Raw genomic sequence first — 18,864 nt, 5'->3', positions numbered from 1 at the left:
AAAAGGATATGTTGTATTTCCTGAGTCTTCCTTTTGTCTGCCAAGGATGGGTATTGGTTCACCTCGCCCGTCGGCGTGGGGTAGGTATTGAATCTTATGAGGTAAGACTTGTCTTGAGGTAGATCGTGGCATCTGTGAGGGCGATACTTTACAGAGGTAGATTTGTTGTGGGGGTTGTACCCTTAAAGAGCCCCCCCCCCCAGTGATTGATTCCGGCGAGGGGCCTCTCTTTGCAGAGGCTTGTTGTGCGGTGTACATGGACTGAGTTGCTGGGCCGTCCAGGTAGCAGGACAAATCCTTTGGGTCGGTAAAAAAAGTGTTTTTCCCCTTGTCTATAAGTTTGAATTTTGCGGGAGCCACAAAAGAGAATTGGATGTTTTTATTTTTCAGTCTTTGGCGTAGGGCTAGGAAGCCTTTCCTGGTGTCGACCGTGGGTTTGGAATAATCCTGTTTGAGGATGATCTTGTGCCCTTTCCAGTTGATCTGGTGGTTTTTGCGTGCATAGTTAAAAATGTCCTCTGTATGCTGTGATCTTAGGGGTTTGCATATGATGGGGCGAGCGTTGTGGGTCATTGTGTTTTTGAAGGCTGGGACTCTGTAGGCCTTTTCTGGCTCGAATTGGCGGGAGAATTTTAGATTAGTGAGCTTGGGAATCAGGTCTTCGAGAAATGTTGCGCACGATCCCGCCGCGTCCTCCGCCCCTTCTGGAATCCCCAGTATGCGGATGTTCCCTCTGCGGCTCCTGTCTTCCATCTCAGCTGTCTGTTTTAGTAGAGCCCCCGTTACTTCCGTTATTGTCTTCACTTCTCTGCTCGCGTTGTTGGTATAGTCTTCCATGTCGCTGATCCTTTGCTCCGCCGCTGTCAGTCTAATGTTCACAGAGTTTAGGTCGGCTCTGATTGCAGCAATCTCTAGTTGGATTTTGTCAGTGGTGAGTTTTGTGGATTTAGCCAGGTCGTGCACTTACGTTAATTTCTTTAAGATCATTTCCAGGGTACTACTTATGTCCGGTTTTTGCTTGATCGGTGAGTCCGCTGGTCCAGGTTCATTTTTGCTCTTCTTCATTTGCTGCTGCTGCAGCCTCATTTCTCTGTCTGTCATGGCGCTGGGCTGACTATGCTTGGCTACTTTGACTTCCCTGGTCTCTTGTGTGGGTCTCTTCTGTCTTAGCTCCCCTCTGTATCTCCCCGCTATTTTCTGCGGGTACCATTGTCCTGATTTGTTGGCAGGGTGTGCGGTTTCTGCTGTTTCTTGCGTGTACCGCCCAGTGCTTAATTTGTGCCGGTGCTTTCCGGTGCTTAGCACCGGCACTTAATTATCAGGGCCGGGTCTACGCATCTGCTACGTACATCACATCTTGATGATTTTAAAATTTACCTTATTGTACTCGCAGCGTGATTTTCATGTCTCCCGAGTGACTCATGGCGGTTAACTGTGTTGCGGGAGGCTGTGAGACTTCTTAGTCACTTAGCCTGCCCTGAAGAGAAGATTCATATAAATTAATAATAAATAATATGTTGAACATGGCGACCCGGGCCACGGCCCTTAGTTGAAATTCACTCAGTTTTGCACTGTTGCCGGTGGGCGGGCAGGACACACACACTGACACTGATTTATTTGGGCTGGATTTGGTTTCTGATGGGGGTAGGGGCTGTGCGCGCCGTAGCGTGCGTGCGCTGATTTTTTTTTAACATTGCCACGCCGCCTCAGCATAACCATCGCAGCTCACCACCAGAGTCGTCATTGTTCAAGTCAGCCCGAGTCCCGACCCGACCGACGAAGACATTGAGGGCAGGGCAGCCTGTGCTGTGCAGGTATCGAGCACTGTCTTTCTGGTAGCAAGTAGCACCAAGCGACCTAATCGTAATTAGTTATTAAAGGCAGTGCCGGCCACCCACCACGAGAGTAACGGTAAGAAGTTAAGGAATAAAGTAAACTCAGGGCCTGCCGGGGTTAAGTTAAAGCCAAGGCACTGCCCGTCCAGCCCCTGACTTGTCAAAACATGGCACGCGCCGAGCACGAATTAAGTTCCCTGTAACCCCTCGCGTAAAAGAGGCAAGCGCATTTCCTCTTCCATCCGGGTACAATTATATATGTGAGTTTCTTGCTCACAGAAGGTCATGAACCAATGGTCCAGTCCAGTAAAACAAAAGGCGTCAGAAATCTTGACTGGAATAAGTAAATCCAGCGCATGGCATGCGCTCCAACACTATTTTTTTCAAGAGAACTTTTGGGCTCACTCACCCAAATGCTTGGGGGATCTATACCAGCCCTCCTGATCGGCCCTTTTCTAGATTTATTCAGGCTTTAAAGTGAAACCTTGTGCACGCACAGGTCGGAAATTACAGTCTCGTACCCACTTGTGGCCGGTGCTTGGTAGCAAATTAATCGTGATAATGGGGGAGTTTATCCCCCCTTCTCTCCTATGCCAGCTTTATTTCCATAATTAAAAAGTGACAATAGAAAAGAGAGGACAGGTCTAAATGTAACTGTCCTGTCATAAACAGACACCGCTGTACATTTCAAAATCAATCAAATTCAGGGAAATGCCTTTCCTTTTTGTTTTTCTTTTTCAAACAATTTTAAACCAATTTAGGTATGTGTACTACATTGTATTTCTGCATGCTGGACCGTGGTAGAATATATACTAATTTCACCACAGTGACTTGAGCAGGGGCAATACCACTGTGAATATTCACCAGTTATCCTTCATATTTGGGTGCTGACTTTACGAATGCAGTGCTCTTTGCCTAACCACCAGCGAAGGAGGATGGGTGGGGAGGAGGGGGATACATGGTTTTTTTGGGGGGGGGGGGGGGCGGAGAAGGTGGGAGGAAGGGGACGGGTAGTCGGATTATTTTCTATTGTCTGCCAAGCAGTACCTCTTTTGGTTTCAAGCTGCCCACGTCTTTCTATAGGTTAACAAGGCCTATGAAAGTACAGTTTGGTACCCGCGTGTAACATGGACGCCTCCTTAATGAAGTTCAAGACTGCACTGTCTTCAATCCACCTTATGCTTTTTCATCCACCACCAGACACTCACGGCCCCGTTATCTCACCCTTGAAGTTTTTTTTTTCAGGAACAGAAGTAGGGCTTCTAAAAAGTAGTTTCATAATACAGCTGCATTTATTTGCTTTTTTTTACCGTTTGAAGCCCAGGTGAACCCAGTTGTTTAATGTTATGCTATTAAAAGAGTATTAATTGGGGGTTTGCACAGTTGAATCTATTTTGTCACCATTTGCACTGTTGGCACAAAACACAGGGAGCCACTTGGAAGGGTGTTCCTTGGGTTGCAGTCATCTGTCACCAGCCAAGAACACTAGAGGTGGAGAATGAAAATCCCAGCTCTTATTGCCTTGGATAGTACATCAAAGAGTAATGGCAATATTTTCCATAAGAGAACGCCTGTTTTTCTCTATCACATATACGGTGTTGTGTAAAGGAAAGTGCTGTTACCAGACTGATTGATTTTCTCTAATAGCAGTTATAGGGGCGAAGGGAAATGATATATTTCTAAAAAAAAACACACATACAGAATTTTACAAATGTTTGTTCAGTCACCTAATCAAGTATGCAATATAAGGGAAAAAGGGGATTGCAGCCATCTTAACCTGTCCTATCAAAACCTAACTATGAGGAATGCTCCTTTGCTGATATTCAGATTGGTTATTACATCGGATGTTTAGCAGTCAGTGCCAGTTGAGGATGTGGTGGAGCTAACAGAGTAAGTGGGTCGGGCCAGTGGAGGAAATGGGTGGAGCCGGAGAAAAGTAGGTGTAGCTTCCAACAAACATTTGAGCACCTGCACTTCATATTTTACAAATTAAGCACTGGTACCGCCTCTCTGAGGCACTGCCTGGATGCTGTGGTCTGATCGTGTGTATCCCCCTTTTACTAAGATCTTTGTCTCCGTGTTCTTCCTTGTTGTCCTTTCGTTGAGGTGCTTAGGAGTGCTGGTGTTATGAGTGCTCCTCTTATTTCCCCGTGATCACAGGTTGTTGACCTCCCCTTGTTACCTTATTTGTTCTTTGTTGCTGTACCGTGATCTGTCTCTCCTCAGTGTGGGGGGTGGTAGTATCTTTCGTTTGGGTCTCTCCGTTGTTTGTGTAAAGAGCAGCCTTAGTGCAGCGACCTTCTGGGCCGGGCGGAGTATGGATAACAGGCTCTAGGCGGGTGCCGACTTTTGTGTCTTCCCCAGTGTTGCGCTGTCTGCTTGTCTTCGCCTGACTCCTTGTCTCCGCCTCACACGCTTTGGAGAGTGCCCTTTTTCTTTCGCCCTAGCCCCTCCTTTTTTGATTTAGCTTCTCCTTTGGTTGATGGGTGATTACTCTTCTCACTTTTGCCCCCATTGCGCACAGTCTGTTGTTGTTCGCTCGCTTTTACTGGCCTGGTGGCTTACTTGCTTCTGGTAATGCCACCCGTGACTCCCAGCGATTACTCTATCTCCCCCGGTGATGAGGCGCCGGTTAGCTTTCACTCCTGTGAACCTGTGCGCCTGTGGTCACCCTTGCCCACTGTGGAGTTGCTGCTCCTCCTCAGAGCTACCTCTAGCCATCTAGGCTCGGCGGTTGTTTTCCGTTAGGTACGCGCCATTTTGGGTTGATTTTGTTTGCGCTATGGTGCGTGGGAGGCTGCAGATGTTTTGGTTTCACTTTCCGGACGGTGGTGCTTGGCTACGCAGGAAATATCTTGGGGATTATTTTTGGGTTAGTGCCTTGTTCTCGCCGTCGCCCCTTCCCTCATTCCCCCTTCGGTAGGTTTGCGGTGCTGGGCGTGCAGTGTTATGCGGGGCTCAGGCTCGCGTGCGTGCTCACCTCATGCGATTCAGTTATCGGGCGTTAGATTTTTACCGGGTATTGCAGGGTCGGTGGGCTCCAATCTAGGTAGGCTAGGTTGTGGAGTCTTTTTACCGTCTTAGCACAGCTTCGCAATGGGACTGACCAGTTTCGGTTTCACAGCCGCCATCTTGATTCTTCTCTCGACGGGCTACCTCACTCCTTAAGTTTCTTTTCTTCTTTTATGTTCGTGCCTGGCCAGGCGCGCAACACCCATTGGACTCAAAGGGCTTCAGTCCCCCCCCGCCCCCCCCCCTTGTGTGTGGCAGCCCGGGATGAGACAGCTTCCCGGTCACACACACAGCCGCACCCGAGTACTTCACAGGTCTCTAAAAGACCTTTGGCTTGTTAATGAGGCTTTGATGGTTTTCACCCCCTGCTTAGAGCCCCTGTTTAAGACCTGGGGTCTCCAGGCCCTATGGGGCGGTAACGTGACACGAGCGGTCGGGCCACCAAAGGTCTGTGTGTAAAGCAACCATACAACACGCACCTCACATGCGACGAGGAACACACACAATAAGTGACGCCACACTGTAGGAATTATGTAAATACTCAAGTTTATTCAAGTAGATCACGTTAAATGCAGTTCATGAGGTAGCAGTACATTTCATATGCTGATAATACAATAGCTAGCGATGTACATATCAATCAGGAGCTATGAGGGCTGTTTCTACCACATATGCAATTCATGACATAACAGTACTGCCTGGAGCACAACTACCACTCACGTAGCTGCACACGCGCGTTGGGCGCGCTAACCGGTGACGACCTAAGAACGGGGCACCTAGCATGGAGAGCTACTCGTGATCTCTGGCACATAGCACTGTAATAGGGAATATAAATAACAGAGCGCTACTCGTAATCAATAGCGTTTAACACATCAATATGGCACAGGAATAATAGCGCGCTACTCGGACTTGATAGCACGTAACACTTCAACCTGGCACATGAATAACAGCGCGCTACTCGGACTTGATAGCACGTAACACTTCAACATGGCATAGGAATCACAGTACGCTATTCGGAATCAATCGCACATAAGGCTCTAAAGCGGGGCATGTGAAAACAAAGCGCCACTCGTAATCGATGATTCTCAGTACTTTGGAGCGGAGCATATAACATAAAGTGCCACTCGTAATCAATGACTCTCAGCACTTGGGAGCGGAGCACATAACATTAAGCGCCACTCGTAATCAATGACTCTCAGCACTTTGGAGCGGAGCATATAACATAAAGCGCCACTCGTAATCAATGACTCTCGGTACTTGGGAGCGGAGCACATAACATTAAGCGCCACTCGTAATCAATGACTCTCAGTACTTCGGAGCGGAGCTTCCAGCGGGGAGTGCCACGGGCCTGAGGAGCAAGTCTCTGGGCTCGGGTGCAGTTCGTCAGGCACCGCGCTTCAGTACCGCTCGAGGGGGCACACGGAGAGGATCCCTCGGCGGGGTCTCTTCCGGCGCGAAGACAGGGGGGGGGATCCCACGGAGAGGAAACCCGGCGAAGGGTGCGGTGTGGTTCCCAACCCGCAGGGGGCGCACCGGGGGCGATCTCAGCCTCCGGGCTTACCTTGATCTCGGCGTCAGCAGGTGTCCGCTCCCACGATGATGGGGGAACTCAGCCCCGGCCTCGCACACTTCCTCACGCAGCTGCGACGGCAGCGACGGGGCCCCGGGCTTCTCCGCGGGCCTCGTGACACGGCAGGGCACTCCTCCAGGCCTCCAGGCCACGGCGGTGAGTGCGCTGGCCTCGTCGTCACCAGGGGGGGGCTCAAATTAAGGATGGGGTTCTGTGCTCAGCCGAGGACGCTGCCGGGGGTCCCAGACCAGGGCCGGGAGCGCAGGGGTCACAGCGCTAATACCTGGTCGATCCCCGGTGGTTCTCCAGTCAGCTTTGCATCAGGGTTCAGGGGTCAGTCTGGACACGCAGTCTCAGTGCTTGGTGAATAGGTTTCAGAGTTCAGTCTGGACACGCAGTCTCAGTGCTTGGTGAATAGGTTTCAGAGTTCAATCTGGACACGCAGTCTCAGTGCTTGGCTTGTAAGTTTCTGTTCTTAGATGTCAGATAAGGTCTTGTTGGCGCAGATGTATCTGGCGCCCTTAAGAGGTTCTGTTACAGGGGGTTAGGAATGGAGAGGGCGACTAGATCCTTCCTAGTCAGGCTGGGCAGAGAGTCTCTGGGTCCTCCTACTGCTGGGCAAGATCAGTGGGTTTCACAGGGTCCCTCACTCACTTAAGAGGCAGCACCTAAATCCTGTCACTCTCAGAGGCATAAGTCCCTGGCTAGGCCCTACCGCCTACACTCCTGGTGGATTCTTCCAGCTCTGCTTCACCCCAATGGCCAACTCACCACAAAAGTTTCCCCTCCCTCTCTTAAGTAGCCCTAGGTCAGGTGACCTCTGGCCAAGGCGGCAAAAGAAAAACCACACCTCCCTTCTAGAAGGTTCCAGCACATTCCAGGAGCTTCCCCACTCTACCTATGGGACAAAAAGGCGGGCTGGAGTCGCAACATTGTTGTGGGGTTCCAGCCAGCTCCTGGCAGCTAGGGTGCTACTATGAAAGACCACTCTGCAGTAGCAGGGGCCTGTGGCAGCCATCTTGGGAGAAGGGAGCACCTGCACCTCAACACTGATTAGCAATGAAAAGGCGCCCGGAGACCTAGTCCAACATAAAAATGAGGGTGGAAAAAATGAGGCACGATACAAAAATAGAAGGGGAGACCACCCTAGGGCTGACAGGTCCAACACCCTGCAGCTCCACTCTGCCTTTTGCTTGAATAATCAGTCCCCCCCCGAAATATTTTCCTAGCCCCCCCCCCCCTGAAATTTGACTCTAGTTGCGCCTCTGTGCCTGGCTCTCTGTTTTGGCAGCTATGCAAGGCGCTCTGGTTCCGAAGCTCGGATTTGCCTTCCGTCGGGTCGAGTCGTCGGATTATAGCAGAGTATTTGGCTTCGTTGTCTCCATTACGGCGCAGCGGCAGGATCAGGCAGCCAATAGCTCTGCCGTCTAAGCCACGCCCTCTGCCGTCCAAGACACGCCAGTCAAACCAGTCTAAGCAATGTGTTTGTCCTGGGGTTTGAGAGAGAAAATGCATGGCTTTCTGACCCTTATACTTAACCGCTCAGAGACCGATATAGGGTACAGAGTTTATCTAATCTGGTGATCTAGCTACGGAAACAGCCTTTACAACAAAGTCTTTCTCTCTCTCTGTCACGTTCCCTCTACTACCACCCTGCCGTTGAATGTGCAAAGTGTGGTTTAGGCGGTGGCGGTTTCTAAATGAGGGCATCGGGGCTTCGCCCCCTTTACTTTAACCCCCCAGAGGCAGCAATTGTAAACGTGAAAACAAAGTATTTATCTGTTTAAACAAAAAATACTCGCTTGGGGCCGGGGCTTGCTGTTATGATGAGTCACGTGACACACTGACAGAGATGCCTCGGCGTCATGCTGATGCATTGAATTCCCAATGGACCTGCCCTGAGTCAATAGTATTTGCTGGGCTGACGAGCTCACGGCCCTGAGGTCTGTGAGGTCATCAGCTCAGCAAAGACATAGCCTCGAGGACCAGTCTCCACCCCCTAAAGACGTGAGAGTAAAGTTAGCCCCGGGCGCTTCAGGCTGAAGCCCTGTAGTGCCAGGGACTTCACTCAGTCAGGGAGTGGAGAGGATGGTCACCCCACCCTTTCCCAACTCGTCACAAGGGGACTGCAAATCAAGTGTGTTGACATCCAAGATTGGGTCTGATAGCGAGTCATTCCAGTATTGGTTTGAGAGAACCAGTGGTCTTATTTTTCTCCAAGAGATACCACCAGAACATCGCATTAGAAAAACTAGCCTCCACCTGGATCTGTGTCCAGTAAATAGAAGCTCCTGTGACCTCTCAAGATGGGCCTACGCGAGTAGTTAATTTTAGTAACAATGTGCCCCACGGAATTGGTGTGAGGTACGTTTACTCCATGACCTCCTGGGAAGAATCTCACTTGGTGGTCTTCACTTCATGGTGCCTCAGGATGGTTTTCATAGAAAACCTGTTTGGAAATATTCTGCAGTCTGTGGTGCCCAAGGTGGAGACTCTTGCTCCATTGAGTCACCAGGTGATCCCTTCACTCCTGTGTCCCCAAAGGTAAAGCCCCTCCTAGAATCAGTGTTGAGGTGGATAATGCAATCTATGGTGCCCAAGTGTGTTTTGATGGTTGAACACCCTGTTAATGGAACCTTCTAGAAGATGCATTTGGTTGTACACTACCTTCCGTTTAATCTGAGCGTTTTCTTTAAAAATAATGGCAGGCTAGATTCCTCTCCCTACCTTCCCTTATAGAATATGTGGTATTGTAGAGTGTCCACTTCATTTCACGATGCTCCAATGTGAACTGCTCCCTCAGTGGTTCTCCAGGGTGGCCTCACCAATAGGTGTCTTGAGAGACGTTACACGTTACATTCTGAAGCATCCTCTTAGGCCAGGTTTTGGGATTGACACTGCGCTCGGTTAGTGGAACTCCTGGAGTAGGTGTTTAGGTAGAAATCGCTGTCAGTAGTGTTCCTGATTGAGTGTCTAGCTGTGTGGTTCCCAAGGGTGGGATGGCACCGTGCTCTATGGAGTCTCTGCAAGTGTTTGCAGAATGGGTGGCTTGACAAACACTATTTCAAGAGGGTTCCACAGTGGCTAATGGGATGTCAATCCTACCAGGAGCATCTTACTGGTGTCAGCACAGAAACAGCTCTCCTTGTGATATCATGACTCCTTTCTAGAATGGGCGATAGTGTGGAACATGCAATTCTTGCAGTCGTAGAGCAGGATTACTAAAATAGGTGTCTGGATGAACATTCATCTCCACTGTGTTCCAGGGTGTCTGCAGAAAACATGCCCCAATAAATACCATCTTCCTTGGTGCAACATGAGTTGACTTTGACAGGTGAAAGTATTGGACACACTACAACATCACTCATTGTTGGCCCCCTTTTTGCAGAGACAGCAACACTCATTGTTGGCCCCCTTTTTGCAGAGACAGTTTACAATTGCTTTATGAACTTGCTTCCTTTCTCAAATTTGCTTGAAAATGCACCATTTGCCCACTTGTTTTTCAAGTTTACCTGGAGGAGAAACCCCCAGGACCCACCTTATGTCAGTGTGGCACGCTCGCTCGCCAGAGGGCACTCATCCCAAACTTTTACACCCACCACTTTCAAATGTGTCACCAGCTGCCACTGGTTTAGGACCATATATTTAAAAACTTATCTGAATTGATCTCAGAGCCGTGAAGGGAACAAAAGAGAGAACACGGATTTAAAAGTGTTTTTAGAGCCATAGACGTCCGTGAGAAAAAGAGGGTGTCATCAGAAAATATTACGGAGGGGATAATGGCACCTGCTGACTTCGGTGCAACATTTTCAAATGTTCCCATTTTCTCAAATAAGCTGTATAAACTGAATAGGGCGGGGGTCAAAAATAACTGCCCTACACCAAGAACAATTGCCATTCTTTTAGTAAGCTCCCTCTGTGTGGCCCATTTCACTTGAGTGTAGTTTTCGCTATTGTGTCTCATCAAAATATTAAAGTGATTCAGGGATGTCAGATTTATTCAGGACTTCCCATAATAAAGACCTAGGTCAAAAGCAGCTCTCATGTCAACAAAAGCAATATAGAAATGACGGTTTTGTTTACAAAATGTACTTCCAATATAATGTTTTCCCTAAAACCAGCTTACAAATCTATCAGAATGTGGTTCTCATTCATCCATCTCTATAATTTAAATACCACTTCTTTACAGAAAATCTACTGTAAATTATTTGTCCAGCTCATGGGCCTATAATTTGCGCCAACAGTTTACACCCTTTTTTATTTTATAAATGGAAATGATCTCCTCGGGTATCTCGTCTCCTGCTGCTATGGCATTTGATAAAATGTTGATATAGGGGCATTTTATCAAGCACAGGTGCTTTTTCTTTTTTCAACTAACCTAATTCCTCCTCAGTATGAAAAAATCAAAGGATGTGGGACTGTGTTATTCAGCAACAGTTTTAACAATGTTATTCCCCAAGAAGGGTGCAGAGGACAATCCAGAAGGAAGTGATTAATCAATGATGTACAAGAAGAGTACACACCAAACACACAGAGACATTTGATCATGGCATGGTGTAATATACCATCATGCTCACATAATTGACTTTGTAGAAAGTGATGAATAATAGCAAGACATGACTCACATTTAGAGTTTAAGTGAACTTCAAATCCTACAGTGCTTGCGTAAAGTAGCATAAAATTGCTAGAACATTATCAGATTGTTTTGTTTTTTTAACATGTGAATACTTGTCCATTGCTCTTCGGAAAGAAGCTTTGGATAAAGAGCATACCTTTCCCATAATTCCTAGCCACAATGGGACAAGACCCTGTTGAGCATAGCTTCAACCAAGTGCACCATGGTCAGGGTGCAATGAGTGGCTTTTGGCAATACCCTCATCCTTCAGCTTCTGCTGTGCACAACCTTTGGCAGCACTCTGTGGTCAATGACTCAGCCCAAAGTAGCACCTTTGATCCCAGGCAATAGGATGGACAATGTTCTTTGATTCATTTTTCCATCCAAATATAGTTTGTAAGCTAAGCATCTTTTTGTGTACATATCTCCGGAAATACTGAATGAACTCCCAACAAATTATATATTCTGAGTAAAGATTTATCTTTAGTTTGGTTTGGTGTGATTCCTTTCAGCAGAGCATGCTGTAGCAGCTAGAAGAAATTCCTATCCGACTTAAAATGGGAAATGTTACATTTGGACCACCAAATAACTTTTCCGCATCAACCAAATTCTGCACTAAAGAACTTTAGCTGAAAGAACCACAACTCTGACAAATTCTATGCAAATTCATCAAATTAGTAACCCAGCCATTTTACTTGCTTTGGACTACCCACCTAACAAATATAACTGAAGAGCCACTATCAGTGGCTACAATATATGTATATATTGCTATTACCACCTGCATAGCTTCTTCCTTTCCTCTGACATGAATAAACCTTTCCCTTTGACACCAAGAACTGTTTACATACCGACCTAGAACTGTGGTTGTATCAGATACAGTGACTTTTGAAGGTTACATGACGGACTTGAGTCAAAGCGATGGAGCTGACCAGTATGTTAGTGCGGCATTCTTCGCAGGTACAGTCTTTACTAATTGAGGGTAAAACTTAGCAGAAAAAAAGTTTATGACTACATCAAACATGAGTAAACCAAACAAATACACATTAACTCAAAAAATGGACCTCAACCCAGGATGAAGCTACAGTTGGAGGTTAAAAATTGAAATAGGCAAAGAAACATGTCTCTTCTTGTAAAAGAGATGTATATCGAGTTGGGGAAAATGATTTGGAGTGACTAACGATGCCTTATTAACATTACCAGGTGGACCAAAGGTGACAAAAAATGAATTCCTCAATGTCAGGAAGTGGTAAGTTCGGTGAGAATGGCAGGGTTGTAGCCACCTCCAAGGAGGTAATTATTTATAAGTACCTAATGAACAGTGGATGTATATGACATCATTGGGTTATTGTTAATGGATTGAATTTGTATAGCACCTTTCTGCCTATAACAAGCCATCAGTAGCTCTCCATCAACAGTGTGGCATGCATCATCAGTGAATCAATATAATTAATGGTTCTGTGTTAATTGTATCACTAAGACCTTTTGTCTAGCCCCACAACTGCTCAGTAATACCACTTCTGCAGTATTATCACTGGCCTGGTACGAACAGGTACTCAGTATCATAAGTAACTGATTATCATCAGTGCTCAGTAGTAGAGATTAATTAGCATCGTTGGTTGAAAATTATTAATGGCACAGCATCATTGATTGCTAAGTGTTATTAGTAACTTAGGCCAAGATGTATGAAATTCTAATTTTGTGATCCCGAATCCGTAGAAGTTGCTATTTGGAAATCTCAAACAGAATGTATGTAATCTTTGATTTCCTAATAGCGATCCCTACAGTTTCGCAATTGCTATTAGGAAATTGCTAATTTGGAAATCGCTAAATTGTGCGATTTCCTAATAGGAAATCGCACAATTTACACATATGGGCCAAAATGGCCACAGTCTACTCTGAATCAGCGGGGTAACACAGCCCCCCGCAGCCCCTTCAGTGCGGGGGGGGCCCTCAGCACAGTGCTCTAAGCGAGAGCTGCTGTTTGATTCTGGAGGGGGCCCCCCACAAGTTTTGTTAACGCAGGTGCTCTGAATAACCAAGAACATGTCACACAATCAGGATCAGGTGAGGACAAACTATAGGCTTGTGCACCAGTATATAAATGGAACCACTTTGCTAAAATTCTGGCCACATTTGCAAATCGGGCCAGTTTTGAACTTATAAAGATACACTGTAAGGGTATTATGCAAGGTATGGGAGATTGCACTCATTTGTGTATGCTGCAGGCAATACTTGTGTTAATATCATGGAACTCAGCAGTTAAAACAAGCATTGCCAATAGCACACCATAAACAAGCCCATCTGCACCCAGCGCCAAGAACCCTGGCCATCAGACCACCCAGAGATACTCCAGGCCCTGGAGCCCGGTGCTAATGCAACTCCTGACTTGATTCTCCTCGCTCACAGGCACGCCGTTCACCTGCCACTGCTGTCTCATCACCTGCAAGTCAGGACCTCCCACCTTCACAGATACTATCGTCCCCTCCCATTTTCTTGACTGCAAGAAACCTCTCCGATGCGTCACCATCATCCACAAAGAAACAATCCGATGTGCCACTACACTGACCGTCAATTTCCAAATGCACACTGCAGACAGAACGAGCATCAGAGGCACCCTTGCCTACAGACCCTCAGGATCACCAACTTCATCGAGGCCTCAACTTCCACCTGATCGACCCCATGGACACTAACTCCGCCAGCCTCCTGGAAAGCATGAGCAACATCAGCCTAATCCTGCTGGTCACTGACCACACACACAGAGCAGGACAGACACTGAACGAGATTTTCACAGCCAGGGACATAGTCAAATACAGCCATGCCACAGAACTCACCTGGACTGACCACTCCAATCGTAGGATCACCAGCCCCCAAACGCCCCCTTCCTCAGCTAGATCAAAGTAACACAGATCAAATAGATGGATGTCCTCACTCCCACCCTGCCCGACCCTGCAATCAACCTGGAACAAGCAGTCCAGAACTTCATTAAACAAGCTAGGACCTACAGAGCCCCCAAACAAGCTAGCGGGTACACGCTAGAACTCAGGACAATGAAACGCAGCTGTGGAAAACTGGAAAGAAGATGGTGCACCAGCGGAGACACCACAGACTGAGCCACTTTCAAATCCGCCTTAAACAAATATCACTAACAACTCAAAGGCGCAAAAAAAACGCATTGAAGGAAACACCAAACACACCAAGAAACTCTTCAGCAATATTTGATTTAATGCAGGATACTATTAGAGATTTTTTTTTTTTTAAATGGGTCAGGCCCTGGGGGATGGGGTCCCTGGGACCCAAAAGGATAAGTGAAAGGGGGGGGCACACAACCCCCTTCCTAAAATGAAAAAAAACAGAGGTCGGCAACTAGGGCAGGCCCCGCCCCCTATATTCACTACTCTGCAAGCACGCCTCCTGGCGCATTCTTTGTTGGAGGATGGTGATCCCTTCGTTGCTGAGGGTCCTTAGTGGCCAAGTAGCCCACCTGTTTCCTCCACTAAGCCCCACACAGCTGGATTGCGGACAGGTGGTTGGAGGCCACGCCCCCTTCCCCACCACTCTACAAATGCGCCTCTCAACGCACTGCTGGTGGGGTGATGAGATCCCCGTGCCTCTTGAGGGCCTCAGGAGACTTAATCCCCCAAGCAGCAGTGCAACAGGAGGTGCTTTTGCAGAGTGGTGGAGAAAGGGGGCATGACCTCGGACCACCTCTCAACAGTCCAGCTGTGTGGGACTTACTGGAGGTAACGGGAGGGCTAGTTGACCCCCAGGAACCCTCAAGAAGCAAGGGGACTTCATACCCCAACCAAGAGCGCGCCAGGAGGCGCGTTTGCAGAGAGATGGAGAAAGAGGGCATGGCCTGCAAGCACCTCTCAGCAATTCTGATGTGTGGGGCTTACTGGAGGTGACAGGTAGGCTAGTTGACCCCTAGGAGCAAAGGGGACATCATCCCCCAACCAAGAGAGCACCAGGGGGTGCGTTGGCAGAGTGGTGGTCAAAGGGGGCGTGGTCTGCTATCAGAACTCAGAAATCCTGCAGTGTGGGACTTACTGGAGGCAATAGGAGGGGTGGTTGGCTCACAAGGGCGTCCTTGGGGGCCAACTATCCGTCCTGTTACCTCCAGTAAGTGCCACACAGTGGGATTGCTAAGAGGTCTTTAGAGAGAGGCTACGCCCCTCTTTTTCGACCACTCTTCAAACGCCTCCTGATGCACTACTGGTTGGGGGATGAAGTCCACTTCACTCCTGAGGGCCCTTGGTGGCCAAGAAGCCCTCCTGTAAGTCCTACGCAGTGGAATGTCTGAGCGCTGGTTGAAGGCCCAGCTCCCCTTCTCTAACACTCTGCAAATGTGACTGTTCACTGAAAAAAAACACAGATTTCAGGGACGTTATAGTTAGAAATTAGCATTTAAAAAACCTTAGAAATTCACTGAAAAAACCACAGGTTTCAGGAACGTTCTAGTTAGGAATTAGCATTTAAAAATCCTTCGAAATTCACACAAAAAAACAAAGATTACAGAGACGTTGAAGTTAGGCTGACATTTCACTTGTACAAAACCAGAGAAATTCAGCCATTAAAGGTAGCTGAGCTAACAGTAACTAGCGCCCCCGCAATGCACTACTTATGACCTCGCATATTACATCACTCATGACGTGGTCCGTGACATCACTGACATCTCAAATGACATCTCAAATGACATCACTGATGACATCACTGTAGAAAGTGTTACACACCCACTGCCGCTCCCACACAGCCATTCACAAACCCATTCACAGAGCAATACCAGTACTTACACACCCACTCACTGATTAATTGATCTGTACACACATCCACTTGCTTACCCATACTGCCACTCATAGACCCACCCACTCACTCACTAATACAGCCATTGACCTATCCACTCATACAGGCGCTGACCAACTGAGTTAGTCACCCATAAAACTACTCACACACCTAGACACTCACCCAGGCTGCAGTAGCAGGCCTGTGGTGTCAGATTTAGTCTGCTTCCCAGGGGTGGCATAATACATGCTTCAGCCCCTGGTAGGCCTGTGAAGTACCTATGCCCTTGGTACCTAAGGTACCATATACTCGGGACACATAAGGTACCACAGTATCCAATCACTAGTGCACCTAATATGCACTCCATGTCATTTAGAGAGAATAGAAAGGCTGGGGCCCTGATTAGCAGGGTCCGAGCCAGACTACTGCCAGAAACCAGTGTAAACATCAGACAAAAAGTGGGGGCAACATAAGAGGCAGATCCTACTCTCCTACACAGCCCCCCCCTAAACGCAGGGACACTAAACTAACCTTGACCAGTTGAGTCTTCGTGTTCTAAGTGGAAATACCTTGAGAGTCCATCTGCATTTGCATGTTGGGTCCCAGGTCTATGTTCCACTGTATAGTCCATCCCTTGGAGGGAAATGGACCACCTCACAAGTTTTGGGTTTTCACCTTTCATCTGTTTAAGCCATAGGAGGGGCTTGTGGTCAGTCTGAACTATGAAGTGAGTGCCAAACAAGTATGACCTCAGCTTCTTCAGGGCCCACACCACAGCAAAGGCCTTCCTCTCTATAGCTGACCAACGTTTCTCTCTAGGTGTCAGCCTTCTGCTAATAAAAGCTACTGGCTGGTCTTGACCTTCATCATTCAGTTGAGACAGTACAGCTCCCACACATCTGTTTGGACAATGAACGTTTTGGTGTGGTTACTCACACACCTAGACACTCACCCTGTTATATTCCATATAGCTACCCCAATATAGGCTCGGGTAACATCCCAACCTTTCATCTATATTCATCCCGACACTACATACATAACGGGCTGCTAGGACTGACCCTTTACCTGGTTACAGTACTGCTTACAGAACGTTGGGTTTTCCCTGAACAATAGCCTCATACATTATGCATGAGGATCCTTGTATTCTTGGAAACTCAGTGGGACTACCATCTCCTGCATAATAACAATGTACAAGGCTCATTCCCAACATCATCCTTTGTCCGACAGTGGCACAGCAAGGTAGAACCTCTGGGGATACCTTTGGGTATATAAACATCACATCTTGCTGAGATAGTCAGAGGAGATCAGGACGCCCATGCCGACTCAATGATGAGAGATGCTGAATGTGAGAAGTTGGCCTGGTATATGCTGTTCACTAGTTAAAGTGGACACCCTGCACCAGTACAATTCGACTCTTATGGTAGTAGGTTTAAGACAACCTTTCAAGAAAGCTATCCTAGTGGTTGCTGTGGAGAGCAGCCTTCAGGCTAAGTCTTAGAGGAATGTAAAGCAGCTTGTTTTACCACATAATCTCTTGAATCATCAAATGAAAGGATACCACACAGGTATATATATCAAATATATATGTATTTATTACTAAACAACTCTCTACTAATCTCTTTATGAGATTAGAAGTCAGGAACATATGCACAAATCAACGTTTCACAATAAATTAAGCACAAATATAGCTGGGGCCCTAGGGGCGTACCAGACCATATACTAAAAAAGAGACTTAAGAACAACGACTTGTAAAGAGACAAGGCCTAGGGCCTTTAGAAGTGTTGGGGCCTCACGAAACCACCCCAGGCAGGTAAGTAAAGGACCCACGGGGGACGCGTGCAGTGTGTGAACACGGGCGCGAATCGCCGTAGACTTAAATGGGGCAAGTCGCGGTTAGAAATTAAGAGTTTAAGGGCACTTCGGGAGAGTCTACAAGCAAGTCACTTACAGGGTAAGTAGTTCTAGGGCCAACATCCACAGGAGCACCGTAGTGCTGGAGTTACCTCACCCAGGGAAGCCGGGTGCATAGGTGTCTTTAGGTGTCGGGTCGCGGCATCGTTTTCAATGGAGACCAGTGAAGACTTGCTGCTTGTGAAGAAAGAAGAAGTGTCCGGTGGAATCCAAGCCTGGATTTAGAAGAAGGAAGACCTGAAAGCAGAGGGGACAATGTTCAAAGTCACTTGGCAGTGACCCGGGGCAAGGAAGATGAATGCCCACAGTCGTCGGGTGTTTTCAGGTAGTTCACGGGTGTCTTCACTCTTCAGCCACGAGGCCCAGGAGGCGTCGACGACCAGGAGCTGGATTCGGCATGTCCCACGAAGTCTGCAGCTTACTGCGGTGTCGGCGATCAGATTGGAGCCAACAAGCCTTGGCAACAGCAAGTCTCGTGGAGAGGCAAAGTCAACCCAGCGAGGGTAAGTCAGGGCAGGCCTGGAGCAACCAGGGTAGCCCTTTGGAATTGTAGAAAAGTATTCTGGGGACCCACAAGCCAACCAGCAAGGGATCACGAAGACGCCTCGGGAGGATCCACTCAACAGGGGCCCACAGTCACTCGGGACGGGGTAGGCCTCTGATCTTTGGAGTGATCTCTGCTGGAGGCTCGGACCACACGTGGCCCAAAGCACAGGTTCGTAGAACGTCATGAAGGGGTTCCACTCGACAAAAGTGCATGGTACCCAGGGATTGCGGTTCCTCGTCACTCGTGGGGTCCACTTGCCACAGCGTCGCTGGGGACTCACGATGGCCTTAGAGAAGTCAGGAAATCCTCTTCCTGGGCTGCAGGGACTTCGAGCTCCGGCGGGAGCGGTGGAGTTTGCGACCGTGGTTGCAGTTTTTGGTGCCTGCCAAGCAGGGGAGTCACTTCTTGACTCCAAGGGAGATTCTTCAGTTTTCCAGAGGTAGTGGAACGTCGAAGGTCCGGGATTCTTGGTCAGAGTGTCGTCCAGGGATATCTAGTTTGCAATGGCAAGGGTTCCCTTACTTATACTAGAAGGAAAGGAGGGACTAGCTCTATGACCCCACCTATGGGAGGGTCAGGGGAGTGCGTGGCTACACCC

The 18,864-nt window shown here is 48.0% G+C and overlaps 1 protein-coding gene across 10 annotated transcripts in view; it reads left to right on the top strand.

The window, feature by feature from the left end:
- Positions 1 to 18,864, top strand: part of PPP3CB (protein phosphatase 3 catalytic subunit beta) — a 926,247-nt gene that overhangs the window by 614,911 nt on the left and 292,472 nt on the right. The window lies entirely within an intron of this gene.

Source organism: Triturus cristatus, chromosome 1_2 (genome assembly GCF_964204655.1).
Source record: "Triturus cristatus chromosome 1_2, aTriCri1.1, whole genome shotgun sequence".
NCBI classification, from domain to species: Eukaryota; Metazoa; Chordata; class Amphibia; order Caudata; family Salamandridae; genus Triturus; species Triturus cristatus.
This window is presented reverse-complemented; position numbering and strand designations above follow the sequence as displayed.